At 35.5% G+C, this 15,674-nt stretch overlaps 1 long non-coding RNA gene across 1 annotated transcript; it reads right to left on the reverse strand.

Annotated features, from left to right (window-relative positions):
* Positions 1 to 3,402: 3,402 nt before the first annotated feature.
* Positions 3,403 to 13,602, reverse strand: LOC111733031. Its single transcript, XR_002777813.1, has 3 exons — positions 13,591 to 13,602; positions 10,293 to 10,301; positions 3,403 to 3,534 (listed from the first exon to the last, which is right to left on the reverse strand). It is a non-coding gene; the product is annotated as an uncharacterized LOC111733031 (long non-coding RNA).
* Positions 13,603 to 15,674: the final 2,072 nt, after the last annotated feature.

Raw genomic sequence — 15,674 nt, forward strand, 5'->3', positions numbered from 1 at the left:
CTTGTTTTCTTATCCATTCAACTTCCCTATTTTTTGGTTGTAGCACATAATTATTTTCCATTTGAGGTACTTGTTGATAGGAATGTAGTTATTATCATTCTTTCTTTCTGTTTTTGATCCATGTTTTTTCTTCTTAAAGAAGTCTCTCAAATATTTCCTGTAATACTGGCTTAGTGATGATAAATTCCTTTAGCTTATTTCTGTCTGGGAAATTCTTTATCTGTTTTTTAACTCTAAATGATAGCTTTGCTGGATAAAGTATTCTTGGTTGAAGATCCTAGGTTTTCATCACATTGAATATTTTGTGCCAAACCCTTCTGTCCTGCATGGTTTCTTTGGGAAATCAGCTGTAAGTCTTATGGATACTCCTTTGTAGGTACTTAACTGCTTTTCTCTTACTGCTTTTAAGGCTCTCTCTTTGTATTTAAGCTTTGGCACTTTAATGATGATGTGTCTTGGTGTGGGCCTCTTTGGGTTCCTCTTTCTTGGAACTCTCTGAGCTTTCTGGAGTTGTATATCTATTTCCTTCACCAGGTGAGGAAAGTTTTCCATCATTATTTCTTCAAATAGCTCTTCAATGTCTTGTTTTCTTTCAGGTATCCCTATGACACTAATATTTTTACATTCATTAATATCCCATAGGCTCCTTAAATTATTACTATAGACTTGGCTTCTTTTTTCTTGCCATTATGATTGAGTGTCCTCAGCTTTCCCATCCTCTGTATTGATGATTTGATCTTCTTCTTTATCCACTCTATTTATTCTAATATACTCTTCATCTCAAATAATGTGTTCTTCATTTCTGACTGGTTCGCTTTTATAATTTCCATTTCTATTTTTATGTTTTTTATCTCTTTGTTAAAATTCTCATTGAATTCATCTATACTTCCCCTAAGTTCATTGAGCATCTTGATAACCAGTGTTTTGAACTCTGCATCTATTAGATTGCTTGACTCCATTATTCATGGATCTCTGTTATATTCTGTCATATGGTTTCTGCTTCTTTGTCTTTCCAGTTTGGCTGCCTTTCTGTGTCTGTTTCTATATACTAAGCAAAGCTCCTAAGTTTCCTGGTCTTATTCATATGGCTTTGTGTGGTAGGTGTCCAGTGGCACAGTCCTGAGAAGGGTTCAGCTGTAGGCCAAGAATAGCCCCAACCTATCCCCGTTCAAGAGACACCCATTAAGATTCAGCAAGCAATCTGCAGATGCTGTGCTTATAGCTGCCTCAAGAAACCACGCCAGAAACCAAGGACAGCTACCACTAGTGTGAGTCTTGGCTCTGCTCAGCAAGGAACACCTAACTCGCTGAGGATACACCTGACAATGGCTTGGGTGGGGCTGCAAGTTTCAGGGAATCCTCTGGGTGGAGCGACCTCTGTTATCCGGTTTGGTGATGTCTCAGCTATGGTGGCACTGTGTCAGCACATGGGGAGGTGGAGGGCTCAACAGAGGAACGATGGATACCACCAGCATGTCTATCTGTTTGCCGTCACTCCAACAACTCAGTGTCTCCCTGTAAGTCCCTGGTGCCCGCTGAGCAGATGACCTGGCGCTGGTGCTCAGAGCAAGCATGTTCGTCACCACAAAAGTTCAGTCAAAGACATGGCCTCTTTAAGAGGCATCTGCAGCTGGAGGCTGCAGTGCTATGGCCTTTGTCCCACTCAGCTGCTCGGGACTGGGCAGCCTCAAGTCCTCCCCCTATTCTACCTCTCCTCTTTGCAGGTTGATTTCTTATTTCTCTCCCTAGTTGTAGAGCTTGTTCATCTAGATCCCAGGTGACTTTCCTTGCTGTTTGCTCTGTGTTTTTGTGACAACTTTGATGTAGTAGCATGATGGATGAACAAAGCCTCTATCATCTATGCCATTTTTTTTCTCTGATCTTAGCTCTTTTCTTTGGAGAACTTTTGATTACTAGGTTAATATCCTTACTCATAATTGGTTTGTTTAAATTTTATGTCTCCTTCATGATTCAGTCTTGGTAAGTTTCTAGGAATTTATCCACTTCTAGAATATCCAATTTGTTGAAATAAAATTGTTCACTGTAGTCTTTTACGATCTTTCTTGTATTTCTGTGTTATCAGTTGTACTGACTCTGCTTTCAGTTTGGATTTTATTTATTTAAGTTTTCTCTCTTTTTGTCTTAATCTAGGTAAATGTTTTTCAATATTATTTATCTTTCAAAAAAAAAAACCAGCTATTTCCTTGATCTTTTCTATAGTTTTCCGGTCTCTTATTTATTTATTCTCTGGTCTTCATTATTTTCTTCTTTTTATTAAGCTTGTAATTAGTTTTTCTCTTCTTTTTCTAGGTCCTTAAGGTATAAAATTAAGATGCTTATTTGAGATTTTCCTTTTTTATTTTTTATTTTTATTTTATATCAATTATTGTATGTATGTATTTATTATTTATTTATTTTTACTAAAATTATTAGGGCGACATTAGTTAATAAAATCATATAGATTTCAAATGTACAATTCAGGGGGTAGCTCCATAGTGTAGTGGTTAACACATCTGCTTTGCACGCAGAAAGTCCTGGGTTTGCACCCTAGGTAGAACCACGGACCATACCCCATGTGTGCCATGGCCAAGGTGCACGCCGCAAGCATGTGGGAGGGAATGCCCTGCCTTCAGAGATCCAGTTCTTGAGGGGAAACAGCAACATCCATGGGTCAGGAGTGGAAGTAGGGGAAATGGGAATTAAAGAGGGGAAAAATGTACAATTCAATATGTCATTTGTATATTGCATTGTGTGTTCACCACTCAAAGTTTAATATCCTTCCATATATTTGACCACATTTACCCCTATCTCCCTCCTGCTCCCCCCTTCCCTCTGGCAACCACGAATCCACTGTCCATGTCTATAAGTTTCTGTTTGTTTGTCATGTTTGTTTGTTGCTTTCAGTTTTATATCTCACAAATAACTGAAACCATATGGTTCTCAAATTTTTCTGTCTGACTTATTTCACTTAACATGATAATCTCAAGATCCATCCATGTTGTCACAAATTGCAGTATTTCATCTTTTCTTATGGCTGAGTAATATTTTATTGTATATATGTACCACATCTTTTTTTTTTATCCAATCATCTATTAAAGGACACTGGTTGTTTCCAAGTCTTGGCTACCATGGATAATGCTGATATGAATATGGGCATGCATACATCTTTGCAGATAAATGTTTTCAAGTTTTTTAGGTAAATACCCAGAAGAGGGATTGCTGGGTCATAAGATAATTCTATTCTTAAATTTTTAAAGAATCTCTGTACCGTTTTCCATAGCGATTGTACCAATTTACATTCTCACCAGCAGTGAATAAATGTTTCTTTTTTCACACAACCACTCTAAAACTTATTACTTGTCCTGTTGATGATAGTCATTCTAAAAGGGTGAGGTGGTAACACACTGTGGTTTTGATTTACATTTCTCTAATAGCTATAAAGTTGAGTATCTTTTCACATGTCTGTTGGCCACTTGTATGGCTTCTTGGGAGAAGTTTATGTTCAGGTTCTCTGTCCAGTTTTTAATTAGATTGCTTTTTGTTGAGTTGTATGAGTCCTTTGCATATTTTGGATATTAGGCCTTTATCAGAGGCATTGTTTTCAAATATCTACTCTCATTTTGATGTTGGGTCTTGTTGATGATTTCTTTTATTGTTCAGAAACTTTTTAGTTTGATATAGGCCCATTCATTAATTTTTGCTTATACATCCCTAGCCTTTGAGATCAAATTCATAACATCCTCTCTAAATCCAAGGTCTGTGAGTTTAGTACCTATATTTTCTTCTATGCAATTTATGATTTCAGGTCTTATATTCAAGTCTTTGTCTATTTTGTGTATGGTGACGGATAGCAGTCTAGTTTTATTCTTTTGCATGTGGTTTTCCAGTTTTCCCAGCACCATTGATTGAAGAGGCTTTCTTTTTCCATGGTATTTTTTTGGCTCCTTTGTCAAAAATTATTTGCCCATATATATGGTATTTTATTCTGGGCTGTCAATTCTGTTCCACTGGTCTGTGTTTTTGTTTTTCTGCCAGTACCATGCTGTTTTAATTATTCTCGCTTTGTAGTATAATTTGAAGTCAGGCAGAGTGATAGCTTTAACCATGTTTTTTGTTTGTTTGTTTGTTTGTTTGTTTTTTCCCTCAGGATTGCTTTGGTTATCCAGGGTCTTTTGTGCTTCCATACAAATCTGATGATGTTTTGCTCTATTTCTTTAAAAAATGCCATTGGAATTTTGATGGAGATTGCATTAAATCTGTATATTGCTTTGGGTTATAAGGTCATTTTAATGATGCTGAGTCTCCCAATACATGAACACAGAATATTTTTTTCCATTTCTTTGTGTCTTTTTCAATTTCTTTTTTAATTTAGTTTTATTATTAGTTTCAAGTATACAGTACATTGGTTAGACGTTTATATAGTTTATGAAACAATGCCCCTGATTGCTCTTTTTCTCGTCTGACTCTACATCTCTAGCCATTACATTAATGCTGACTGCATTCCCTATGCCATACTCTCCATCCCCATGACCATCTCTCAACTACTAATTTGTACTTCTTTAACCCTTCACCCCTTTCTCTCAGCCCCTCAATTCCCCTCCTCTCTGGCCATCACCAGATGGTCTTCTATATTTGTGAGTCTGTTTCTGATTAGTTTGTTCTTTTTATTCCTTAGATTCTGCATATAAGTGAAATCATATGGTATTTATCTTTCTCTGTCTGACTTATTTCATTCAGCGTAATAACATCTAGGTCCATCCATGCTGTTGGACCTAGTAAAATGGTAGGATTTTATTTTTTTAATGGCTCAGTAATAGTCCATTGTATATATAAACCATAACTTCTTTATCCAATCATCTGTTGTTGGGCATTTAGGATGCTTCCATATTTTGGCTATTGTAAATTGTGCTGTCATGAACATAGGGGTGCATAGATCTTTACAAATTATTGTTTTGGTTTTCTTTGAATAAATACCCAGAATTGCAATTGCTGGGTCAAAAGGTATATCCATTTTTAATTTTCTGAGAAACCTCCAGACTGTTTTCCATAGCAGCTGTGCCAATTTGCAAGCCCACCAACAGTGTATGAATGTTCCTTCTTCTCTGCATCCTTGCCAACACTCGTTCTTTGATTTATTGATGATAGCCATTTTGACAAGCGTGAGGTGATTCAATTTCTTTTAATAATGTTATAGTTTTCAGTGTATAGGACCTTTAAATGCTTTGTTAGGTTCATTCCTAGGTATTTTATTCATTTTGTTGCAATTGCAAGAGGAATTGTCTTTCAATATTTTTTCCTGAAAATTCATTGTTTCTGTATAAGAATGCTATGAATTTTTGCACATTGATTTTGAATCTTGAAACTTTGCCGTATTTGTTTATTGTTTCTAATAGATTTTTTTTTAGTGAGGTCTTTAGAGTTTCCTACATAAAGAATTGTGTCATCTGCAAAAGTGACAGACTTCTTCATTTCAAGTTTGGATTACTTTTATTTCTTTCTCTTGCTTGATTGCTCTAGCTAAGACTTACAACACTATATTGAATAATAGTGGTGATAGCAGACAGCCACATAGAGGCAAGGTTTTTAGTTTTTCACCATCACATATGATATTTGCCAAGGGCTTGTCATATATGGTCTTATTACATTGAGATTATTTTTCTTCAATACCCATTTTATCAAGTGTTTTAATCATAAATGAATGCTTTACCTTGTGAAATGCTTTTATTTCATCTGTTGACATAATATGATTTTTATCCCTTATTTTCTTTATGTGGTGTATCACATTAATTGATTCGGCTATGTTAAACCATTCTTATGCCCCTGGGGTGAAGCTCACTTGATCATGGTGTGTAATCTTTTTATTATGTTCTTGTATTTGATTCACTAGTATCTTATTTAAGATTTTTGCATCTGTGTTCATGAAAATATTTGTCTGGATTTTCATTTTTTTGTGTTATCTTTAGCAGGGTTTGGTATCAAGGTAATATTGGCCTCATAAAATGAGTGAGGGAGAATTTCCTCCTCTTTAATTTTTTGGAAAAGTTTGAGAAGAATAGATATTAAATCTTCTTAAAATGTTTAGTAGAATTCACTGGTGAAGCCACCTGGTCCTGGACTTTTATTTTTTGGTAGATTTTTGACGATTGTTTCAATTTCCTTACTACTGACAAGTCTATTTAGATTTTCCAGTTCTTCATGATTCAGTTTAAGAAGGTGGTATATTTCTAAGAACTTGTCCATTTCTTCTAGGTTATTAAATTTGGTGTTATATACTTTTTCATAGTATTCTTGTATGATCTTTTGTATTTTTGCGTTACTTTCTCTTCTCTCACTTCTGATTTTGTTTACTTGTGTCCTTTCTATTTTTTCTTCAGCGAGTCTAGCCAGGTATTTGCCAATTTTATTAATCATCTCAAAGTACTAGCTTTTTGTTGAATTTATTTTTTTTCTATTGTCTTTTCTTCTCAATTTCATTAAATTCTGCTCTAATGTTTATTATGTTATTCCTTCTGCTTATTTTGGGCTTCATTTCTTCTTCTTTTTATTTATTTTTTTGTTTTTTTTGTTTTTTTAAGATGTAGTGTAAGTTTCTTTATTTGGCCTCTTTCTTGTTTTTTGAGATATGCCTGTAATGATATGAACTTTCCTCTTATTATATCTTTTGCTGTGTCCCAAAAGTTTTGATACATTGTACCTTCATTCTCATTTGTTTCCATGTATCTCTTGATCTTTCCTTTTATGTCATCTATGACCCAATCATTTTTCAGTAGCATGTTGTTTAATCTCCATCTATTTGTGATTCTTCCCACTTTCTTTTTACAGTTGATATCCAACTTCCAAGCATTATGATCAGAGAATATGGTTGGCATTATTTCAATGCTCTTATATTTGTTGAGGCTCGTTTTGTGTTCTAGCGTGTGGTCAATCCTTGAGCGTGTTACATGTGTACTAGAGAAGAATGTATTAGCAGCTGTTTTGGCATGAAAGGCTCTGTAAATGTCAATTATGTCCAATTGATCTGATGTGTCATTTAAGGATGTTATTTCCTTATCAATTTTCTGTTTGGATATCTACCCATATACAATAGTGGGGTATTTAGGTTCCCTACTGTGATCGTGTTTTGGTCAGTTTCTTTTCTTAGTTCTATTAGTAATTGCTTTATATATTTTGGGGCTTCCTGATTGGGAGCATAGATATTAATAAGTGTTATCTCTTCTTGATAAGTTTCCCTTATTATTATGAAGTGTTCTTCAATATCTTTAGCTTTCTTATCTTGAAGTCTACTTTGTCCAATATGAGTACAGCTACACCCATTTTTCTGTGAATGCTATTTCCTTGGATTATCATTTCCACCCTTGCACTTTGAATCTAGATTTGTCTTCAGAGCTGAGATGTGTCTCTTAAAGACAGCATATGGTTGGGTTTTGTTTTTTGATACAATCTTCAACTCTGTGCCTTTTCATTGGTGAGCTCGGTCTATTTACATTTGGCATGATTATTGAAATATGAAGATTTCTTACAGCCATTTAATCTTTTGTTTTCTGGTACCTCTGTGTTTCCATAGTTTCCTTGTCCTTGTGTTTTTATCTATTATTTTAATTTGGTGGGGTTTTGTGAATTTTCTCTCTAGTCCTTCTTGTTTTATGTTATGTATCTCAGTTCTGGATCTTTGGAGTGTGGTTACCATTAAGACTGTGTAAAAAATAGTTATATATTTACAGTACTCTATTTTCTTATGCATGCACCTTACCTCCATTTCTCTCTGCAAATTTGGGTCTTTGCTCCCTCCCCTTTCTGTAATTATTGTCTCAAATTGTCTATATGTATGCTGAAAGTTTATTTCTAGCTTGAAATATCATTTATCTCCTTAATGTTTAAGCTTATAGTACTTAATAAGCTGTTCTTAATAAGGGTTGCACTATCCTACTTCTGTCTGCCTGCTAGTTGTCTTACTTATAGCTTTGTATTTTTTGTCAATTTATTTCAGGTGGGCTGATCCATTTCCATATTTCCTATAATGCAGGCCTCATAGTGGAGCATTCCTTCGACTTCTGTATGTCTGTAAAGGTCTTTATTTCTCCTCTCTATCTAAAGGAGAGCTTTGCTGGATGTATTATTCTTGGCTGATAATTCTTTTCACTTAATAGTTTGAATATTTGTTTCTACTCCTTTCTTGCTTGCAAGGTTTCTGCTGAGAAATCCTAAGATAGTTAATGGCTTTTCTTTTATAGGTTATCATAATATTTTCCCTGGCTGCCTTGAGAATTCTTTTTTTGTGATAAATTTTTGACAATTTTAATATAATGTGTCTTGGAGTAGGCCTTTTGAGGGTGAGATATTGGGTGTTCCATTTGCTTCTTAAATTCGAAGATCCAGCTCATTCCTTAGATTTGGGAAATTCTCGTCAACTGTTTGTTCAAACATACCCTCTCTTCCCCTCTCTTTCTCTTCTCCTTCTGGTATACCCATTATTTTATGTTTCTTTTCTTGATGGTGTCAGATAGTTCTTGTATAGCTCTTTCATTTTTCTTTTTTCTTTTCTTTTTTTTTTTTTTATTCTCAGGTTTCTCTCTTCTTCCTTCTGAATCATTTCCAGATTTCTGTCTTCGATATAACTGATTCTTTCTCCATCTGGTCAGCTCTATTTCTTAAGCTTGGTATTCCATTCTTCATCTCTTTTAATGTGTTTTTCATCCTCAGAAGTTCCAGTTGGTTCTTTTTTAGGGGCTCCATCTCCTTTCTAAAAAACTCTTTTTTTGGTTTATTTTGATTCCGAGTTCTTGGAATTGTCAATCAGATTTTTCTTGCATCTCATTGAGTTTTTTTCAGGAGTATAATCCTGAATTTTATCATTTAAGTCACATATTTCTATGTCTTTCTGCTTATTTTCTGGAGTTTTTTCCTTTCTTTCCAAGCTGTATTTTCATCCTGGTTATTCATGGTGTCTGATGGATGATTTATCTGCCTAGGCATTAATGAGTGTGTACTCTGCTTTTTTCAGAAAGAACATTTATTATATAGAAGCCTCTCTTTAGCCTATTGAAAGAAGGAGTTTTTCTTTTGATTTCCAGTAGCTGGCGTCCACACATTTTGGATCTCTACTTTGAGGCTGATGATGCTTTTTTTCTCTCTGTCTGATATACTGAATAGTCAAACCGCTATCAGCTGCTTTCAGTACCAGTGTCTGTCTGCGGTACCAGCAGTGGTTTATGTTTCAGTGCCAGTTGCACAAATTCTGCTGGTGCCCTGCGGTATTAGGTCTGGGAGGACATAAGGCGGAGGCAGGGCATGCTCTGGGTTGGTGGGTGGGGGTTGTTCCCAGGTTCCATGTATCAGCCTCCTGCTTTTGAATGATGGCTGCTAACACATAGCTGTTGCCCCTCCACTCTTAGTTTCTGCCTTGCTTTCTGCCCTAATCTCTGGCCTCCGTTGCATGGATCAGGCTGATCCCTCAGGCAGGGCTGTTTGGGGAACCAGACACAAATTTTCCTTTCTCCCTCCTGCAGGGAGCTCTGGCTGCATATGGCAGCTTCTTTGCTCCTCTTAATCTACCTCCCAGACTCATATGGTTCCGACCTTTTGAAGCTCTTATGTGCAAATTAATCCCTCAGATGTGCTTGTGTGCCAGTTGGGTGTTATTCATTGAGTTTTAGATATTCAGCTTATTATTATTTCAAGTGGGGAGATCCCTCACTAAACCATGCTTCTGACGTCATTCTCCCAAATTTTGATATGTTGTACTTTTATTCTTGTTTGTTTCTATGTATTTATTGATCTCTCCTTTTATTTCTTTTATGACCAAGTTGTTCTTTAGTATCATGTTGTTGAATCTCAACATATTTGTGCTTCTTGCAGCTTTCTTTTCATAGTCGATCTCAATTATGTTCAGAGAATATGCTTGGTATAATTTCAATCTTAAATTTGTTGAGGTTAGTTTTGTATCCCAACATATGGTTTATCCTTGAGAATGTTCTATGTGCATTAAAGAAGAAAGTGTAATCTGGTGTTTTGGGATGAAAGGCTCAGGAAATGTCAATTTTGTCTAATGAGTCATTTAAAGTTAACACCTCTTTATTAATTTTCTTTTTGGATGATCTATCCATAGCTGACAGTGGGATATTTAGGTTCCCTGATATAATTATGTTTGTCAGTTTCTTTCTTTAGTTTTATTAGTAGTTGCTTTATATATTTTGGCGCTCTCTGATTAGAAGAAAATAATTGATGAGTGTTGTGTCTTCTTGATATATCGTCCCCTTTATCATTATGAAGTGTCCATCTTTGTCTCTCGTTACCTTTTTTATCTTGAAGTCTATCCTGTCATATATGTACGGCTACAACTTTTCTCTAGATGTCGTTGGCTTCAAGTATCGTTTTCCACCCTTTTACTTCGAATCTATATTTGTCCTTGAAGCTGAGATGTGTCTCTTAAAGGTAGCATATGGTTTAGTTTTCTGATTCAATCTGTTACTCTGCGTTTTTATTGGTGAGTTCAGTCCATTTACATTTAGTGCGATTATTAAAATATGAGGTTTTCCTATAGCCATTTTATCTTTTGTTGTCCAGTAGCTCGGTGTCATCATTGTTTTTTTGTCCTTGTGTTTCTGCCTGTTATTTTAATTTGGTGGTGTTGTATGATTTTTCCCTCCACTCCCTTTGTTTTATGTTATATATCTCAGTTCTGAATTTTTGAGTGTGTGGTTACCATTAGTTTTATGTAAAGGAAAGTACATTTTTTCAGAAATTCAATCTTTAATTCTCAGTCATTTAAATCACATATTTTCTGGAGATTTTTCACTCTCTTTCTGAGTTGCCTTGTCACCTTTGTTGTTCATGGTGTTTGATGGATTATTTCTCCACCTAGGCTTTGATAGGAATGTACTCTCCTTTTTTAAAAATATTCTATTAATTTTCAGAGTGAGTTGTCTGCTTGGCAATGACAGATATTAAAACACAGCTGTTGCCCCCTGTATTCAGTCTCTGCTGTTCTCCCTGTTCATTGAGCTCTGCTGCATGGAATATGCTGATAACTCAGGCAAGACTGCTCTAGGCTTCAAAAAGTAAAAAAAAAAAAAAAAAGTCTATGTAGTTTCCCCCTCCCCCATATCCTACAGAGAGCTCTGGGATGCATCCTGCAGCACCTGTCTTCTTTTCTCCCTTTCTCAAGTGATTCGCTCACCTTCGGATGCTCTGAAGCACAGATTTCTCAGATGTGCATGTGCTAGGCTGGGTGTTATCTGTTGGACTATAGATTGTTTGTTGTAATTTCAAGTAGAAGAGTCAGGGGAGTTCCCTCTCGCCACCATGCTTCTCCCATTTTTTTTCTTAATGGCTGTTTTTCACTATAAACTTCCCTCTTTGAACTGTTTTTTTTTTCCAGCACCCCATAGGTTTTGATACATTGCATTTCCATTTCTATTTGTTTCAAGATAGTTTTTTTTTCTGGCTTTATTGAAATAAAATAAACAATTAGTTGCTCACATTTACATTGTACTATTCAATGAGTTTTTAAAAAAACATAGTTGGCACGCAATAATATACCAGCTTCAGTTGTACAGCCTAGTGATCAGAGATCCACATAACTCACAAAGCGATCACCCCACTAAATCTAGTACTCCTCTTCCCCCTTACATATTTATTACAACACTGTTAATTATCTTCCCCAGGCTACACTCTACATCTCTAAGTCTATTCTGCAACTATCCATTTGTACCTCTTAATCCCTTTGTCTTTTTTTCCATTCTCTCAACATCTATCCCATCTAGTAGCCTTCAAAATATTCTCTGTGCTTATGAATTTATTATTGCTTTTGTTGTTGTTGTTTATTTTGTCATTTAGATTCCCCATGTATGTCATGCGACATTTGTCTTTCTCTATCTGACTTATTTCACTCAGCGCAATACCTTCTAAGTCCATCAAGGCAATATCTTTTTCCATCCCCTTCCTTGTAGTCTGTGTGTGTCTTTTAATCTGAAGTGAGTCTCTTGTAGGCAACATATGTAGGGTTCTTATTTTTCTTATCCATTTAGCCACCGTATTTTTTGGTTGGAGCACATAATTATTTTCCATTTGAGATATTTGTTGATAGGAATGTAGTTATTACCATTATTTATTCCTGTTTTTGATACATGTTTTTTTTTTTTCTTTTTAAAGAAGTTCTTCAACATTTCCTGTAATGCTAGCTTGGTGGTGATGAATTCCTTTAGTGTATTTTTGTCTGGGAAGTTCTTTATCTGTCCCTCCACTCTAAATGATAGTTTAGCTGAATAAAGTATTCTTGGTTGTAGATCCTGGGTTTTCATCACATTGAATATTTTGTGCCAAACCCTTCTGTCCTGCATGGACAGAAATTTCTTTTGAGAAATCAGCTGCCAGTCTTATGGGTGTTCCACTTTTATTTACTGCTTTTCTCTTGCTGCTTTTAAGATTCTCTCTTTGTATTTAACCTTTGGCATTTTAATTACATGTCTTGATGTGGGCCTCTTTGGGCTCCTCTTTCTTGGGACACTCTGAGCTTCCTGGGGTTCTATACCTATTTTCTTCACTAGGTGAGGAAAGTTTTCCATCATTATTTCTTCATATAGCTCTTCAACGTCTTGTTTTCCTTCAGGTACCTCTATGACAAATATTTTTACATTTAATAGTGTCTCATAGACTTCTTAAATTGTTACCCAGTTAGATGATGTCTCTATGGCAGCCCTGCGTCCACATGGTGGGAGTGGGGAAGGTCTCAACAGAGGAACAATGGATACCACCAGCATTTCTGCTTGGAGAGAGCCTTGCCCCACTCTCACTCTGATAACTCAGTGTCCCCCTCTAAGTCTCTGGTGCCCCCCATGGAGCTGACCTTCTACTGGTGCTCAGAGATAGCAGTTCTATCACCATGACAGTCTGCTCATGGACACCCTTTAAGAGGTGTCTGGTGCTGCCATCTGCCACTGCCACAGAACTCTGTCCCACTCAGTTGCTAGGGACCGAGCAGCTTTGCGTCCTTGCCCCATCCTACCTCTTCCCATTGCAAGGTGACTTCTTTTTTCTCTCCTTAGTTGTAGGGCTTGTTCATCTAGACCCCAGGCAACTTTCCTTGCTGTTTGCTCTGTGTTTCTGTCATAACTTTGATTTGGTAGCAAGAGGTATTAACAAGGTCTCTATCATCTATGCCTTGATTTTACTCTCTCAAGATATGTATATTTTTTTTCATTTTCCTTTTTATTTCTTTTTTGGTCTATCTTGTCCAGCAGTTTTCTTGTTTCAGCAGTTGTTTAATGTTCACATATTTGTGAATTTTCCATCTTCCCTTTCATTATTAATGTCTAATTCTATACCATTGCAGTTGGAAAAGATTCTCGGTATAATTTTAATCTTCTCATATGTGATAAGACATGTTTTGTCACCTATCATATTATCTTTCCTGGAGAATGTTGCCTACGTGCTTGAGAGGAATATATATTCTAAACCTGTTGAATGAAATTTCTATATATGTTGGTCAGGTCCATTTGGTCTAAAGTACAGTTCATAGTTAACATTTCCATGTTGATTTTCTGTCTGGATGATCTATCTCATTGCTGACAAGTGAGTATTGAAGCCCCTCACTGTTATTGAATTATTGTCTGTTTCTCCCTTCAGATCTGTTAGTATTTGCTTAATATTGTTAGGTGCTCCATTTTGGGGTGCATATGTTTTTTATTGAAGAATTCAATCCATTTATATTTATAGTAATTATTAAAATGTAAGAACTCAGATCATGGCAGATGGAGTTTCTCTTCATAGTAGCACTCAAGTAGAAATCTCGACCAGTGGCTTTGCCTATCTTCAGAGCCAAGTTTGTAGCCTTGTCTAACCAGGAACTTGGTTACAAAGTTCTGTCTGATTCAGAACTTCAAATAATAAGATTTGTAAGTCTTGGGGCCTATTATGCTACCCTGCATTAGCAAGGAAGCAAATTAATAGTCATGCCGCACAATCAGGAAACCTGATTAGAGTACACAGACATTGTCCAGCATCACTCCAGTTGAGATCCCAGGTGGTATATCTGCCCATCTCCAAAGCAAAGACAGTGACCCTGTAAGGCCGGGAAACTTGGTGCAGTAGTATTTCTGTACACTAGCAATGAATTATCTATAAAAGATCTATAGAAAATAATTCCATTTACAGTGGCATCAAAAACAATAAAATACTTAGGAATAAATTTAAGCAAGATGGTGAAAAATCTCTACATGAGAAGGTATAAGACATTGATGAAAGAAATTGAAGAAGACACAAATAAATGGAAAGTTGTCCCATGTTCATGAACTTGAAGAATTAATATTGTTAAAATATCTATACTACCCAAAGCCATCTATAGATTCAATGCTAATTCTATCAAGATTTCAATGGTATTTTTTGTAGAAATAAAAAAGAAAAACCTAAAATCTGAATAGAACCAAAAAAGACCCCAAATAGCCAAAGCAATCCTGAGAAATAAGAACAAAGGTGGATTCGTTACACTTATTGATTTTAAACTATATTATAAAGCTATAATATTCAAAAGAGAATAATACAAATATAAAAATAGATATATAGAACAATAAACAGAATCAAGAGGCCAGAAATCAACCCATGCATGTATGATCAACTAATATTTGACAAGAATACTCAGTGGAAAAGAGCAGTCTCTTTAATAAGTGGTGCTAGAAATATTGGATATTCAAATGGAAAAAAAAAGTGAAATTAGATCCTTATGTTACCCCATTCACAAAAATTAACTCAAAATAGATTAAAGACTTAAATACAATATCTGAAACCGTAAAACTCTCAGAAGAAAATGGGGAAAAGCTTCTTTACATGGGTCTTGGCAATGAATTTTTGGATAAGACAATCATAAGCACAAACAAAAGTGAAAATAAGCAGGTGGGACTACATCAAACTAAATATTTCTGTACATCAAAAGAAATGACTGACAAAATGAAAAGGTAAGTTAAAGAATGAGAGAAAATATTTGCAAACCACACATTTTATAAAGGAGTTAGTATCTAAAATACAAAAGGACCTCATATAACTCAATAATAAAACAAAACAAAAAACAAATAATACAATTTAAAAATAGGCAAAAGAATTTAACGCACATTTTTCCAGAGAAGATATTCAAATGGCCAACAGGTACATGAAATGGTGCCCAAGATCACTAATCACTAGGAAAATGCAAATCAAAACCACATTGTGATATCACCTTACACATGTTAAAATGGCTGTTATCAGAAAGACAAGAGATAACAAATGCTGGTGAGAATGTAAAGAAAAGGGAACCACTGTGAATTGTGGAAATATCAACTGGTTCAGCCACTATGGAGCACAAAATGGAAGTTCCTCGAAAAAATAAATAGAGCTACCATATGATCCAGCGATTCCATTTCTGGGCATACAAAAGAAAATAAAATCAGCATCTTGAAGAGAAATCTGCACTCCTATGTTCATTGAAGCATTATTCACTATCTCCAAGATATGGAAATAAACTAATTGTCCATCGATGGATAAATAAAGAAAATTACGTATAACACACACACACACACACACACACACACACACACACACAAACACACACACAATGGAATACTGTTCACCCAGAAAAAGAAAAAAATCCTGCCATTTGCAACAACATGGTTGGACCTCGAGGGCATTACATTAAGTGAAATAAGTCA

Source organism: Pteropus vampyrus, unplaced genomic scaffold, assembly GCF_000151845.1.
Source record: "Pteropus vampyrus isolate Shadow unplaced genomic scaffold, Pvam_2.0 Scaffold516, whole genome shotgun sequence".
Taxonomy (NCBI): Eukaryota; Metazoa; Chordata; class Mammalia; order Chiroptera; family Pteropodidae; genus Pteropus; species Pteropus vampyrus.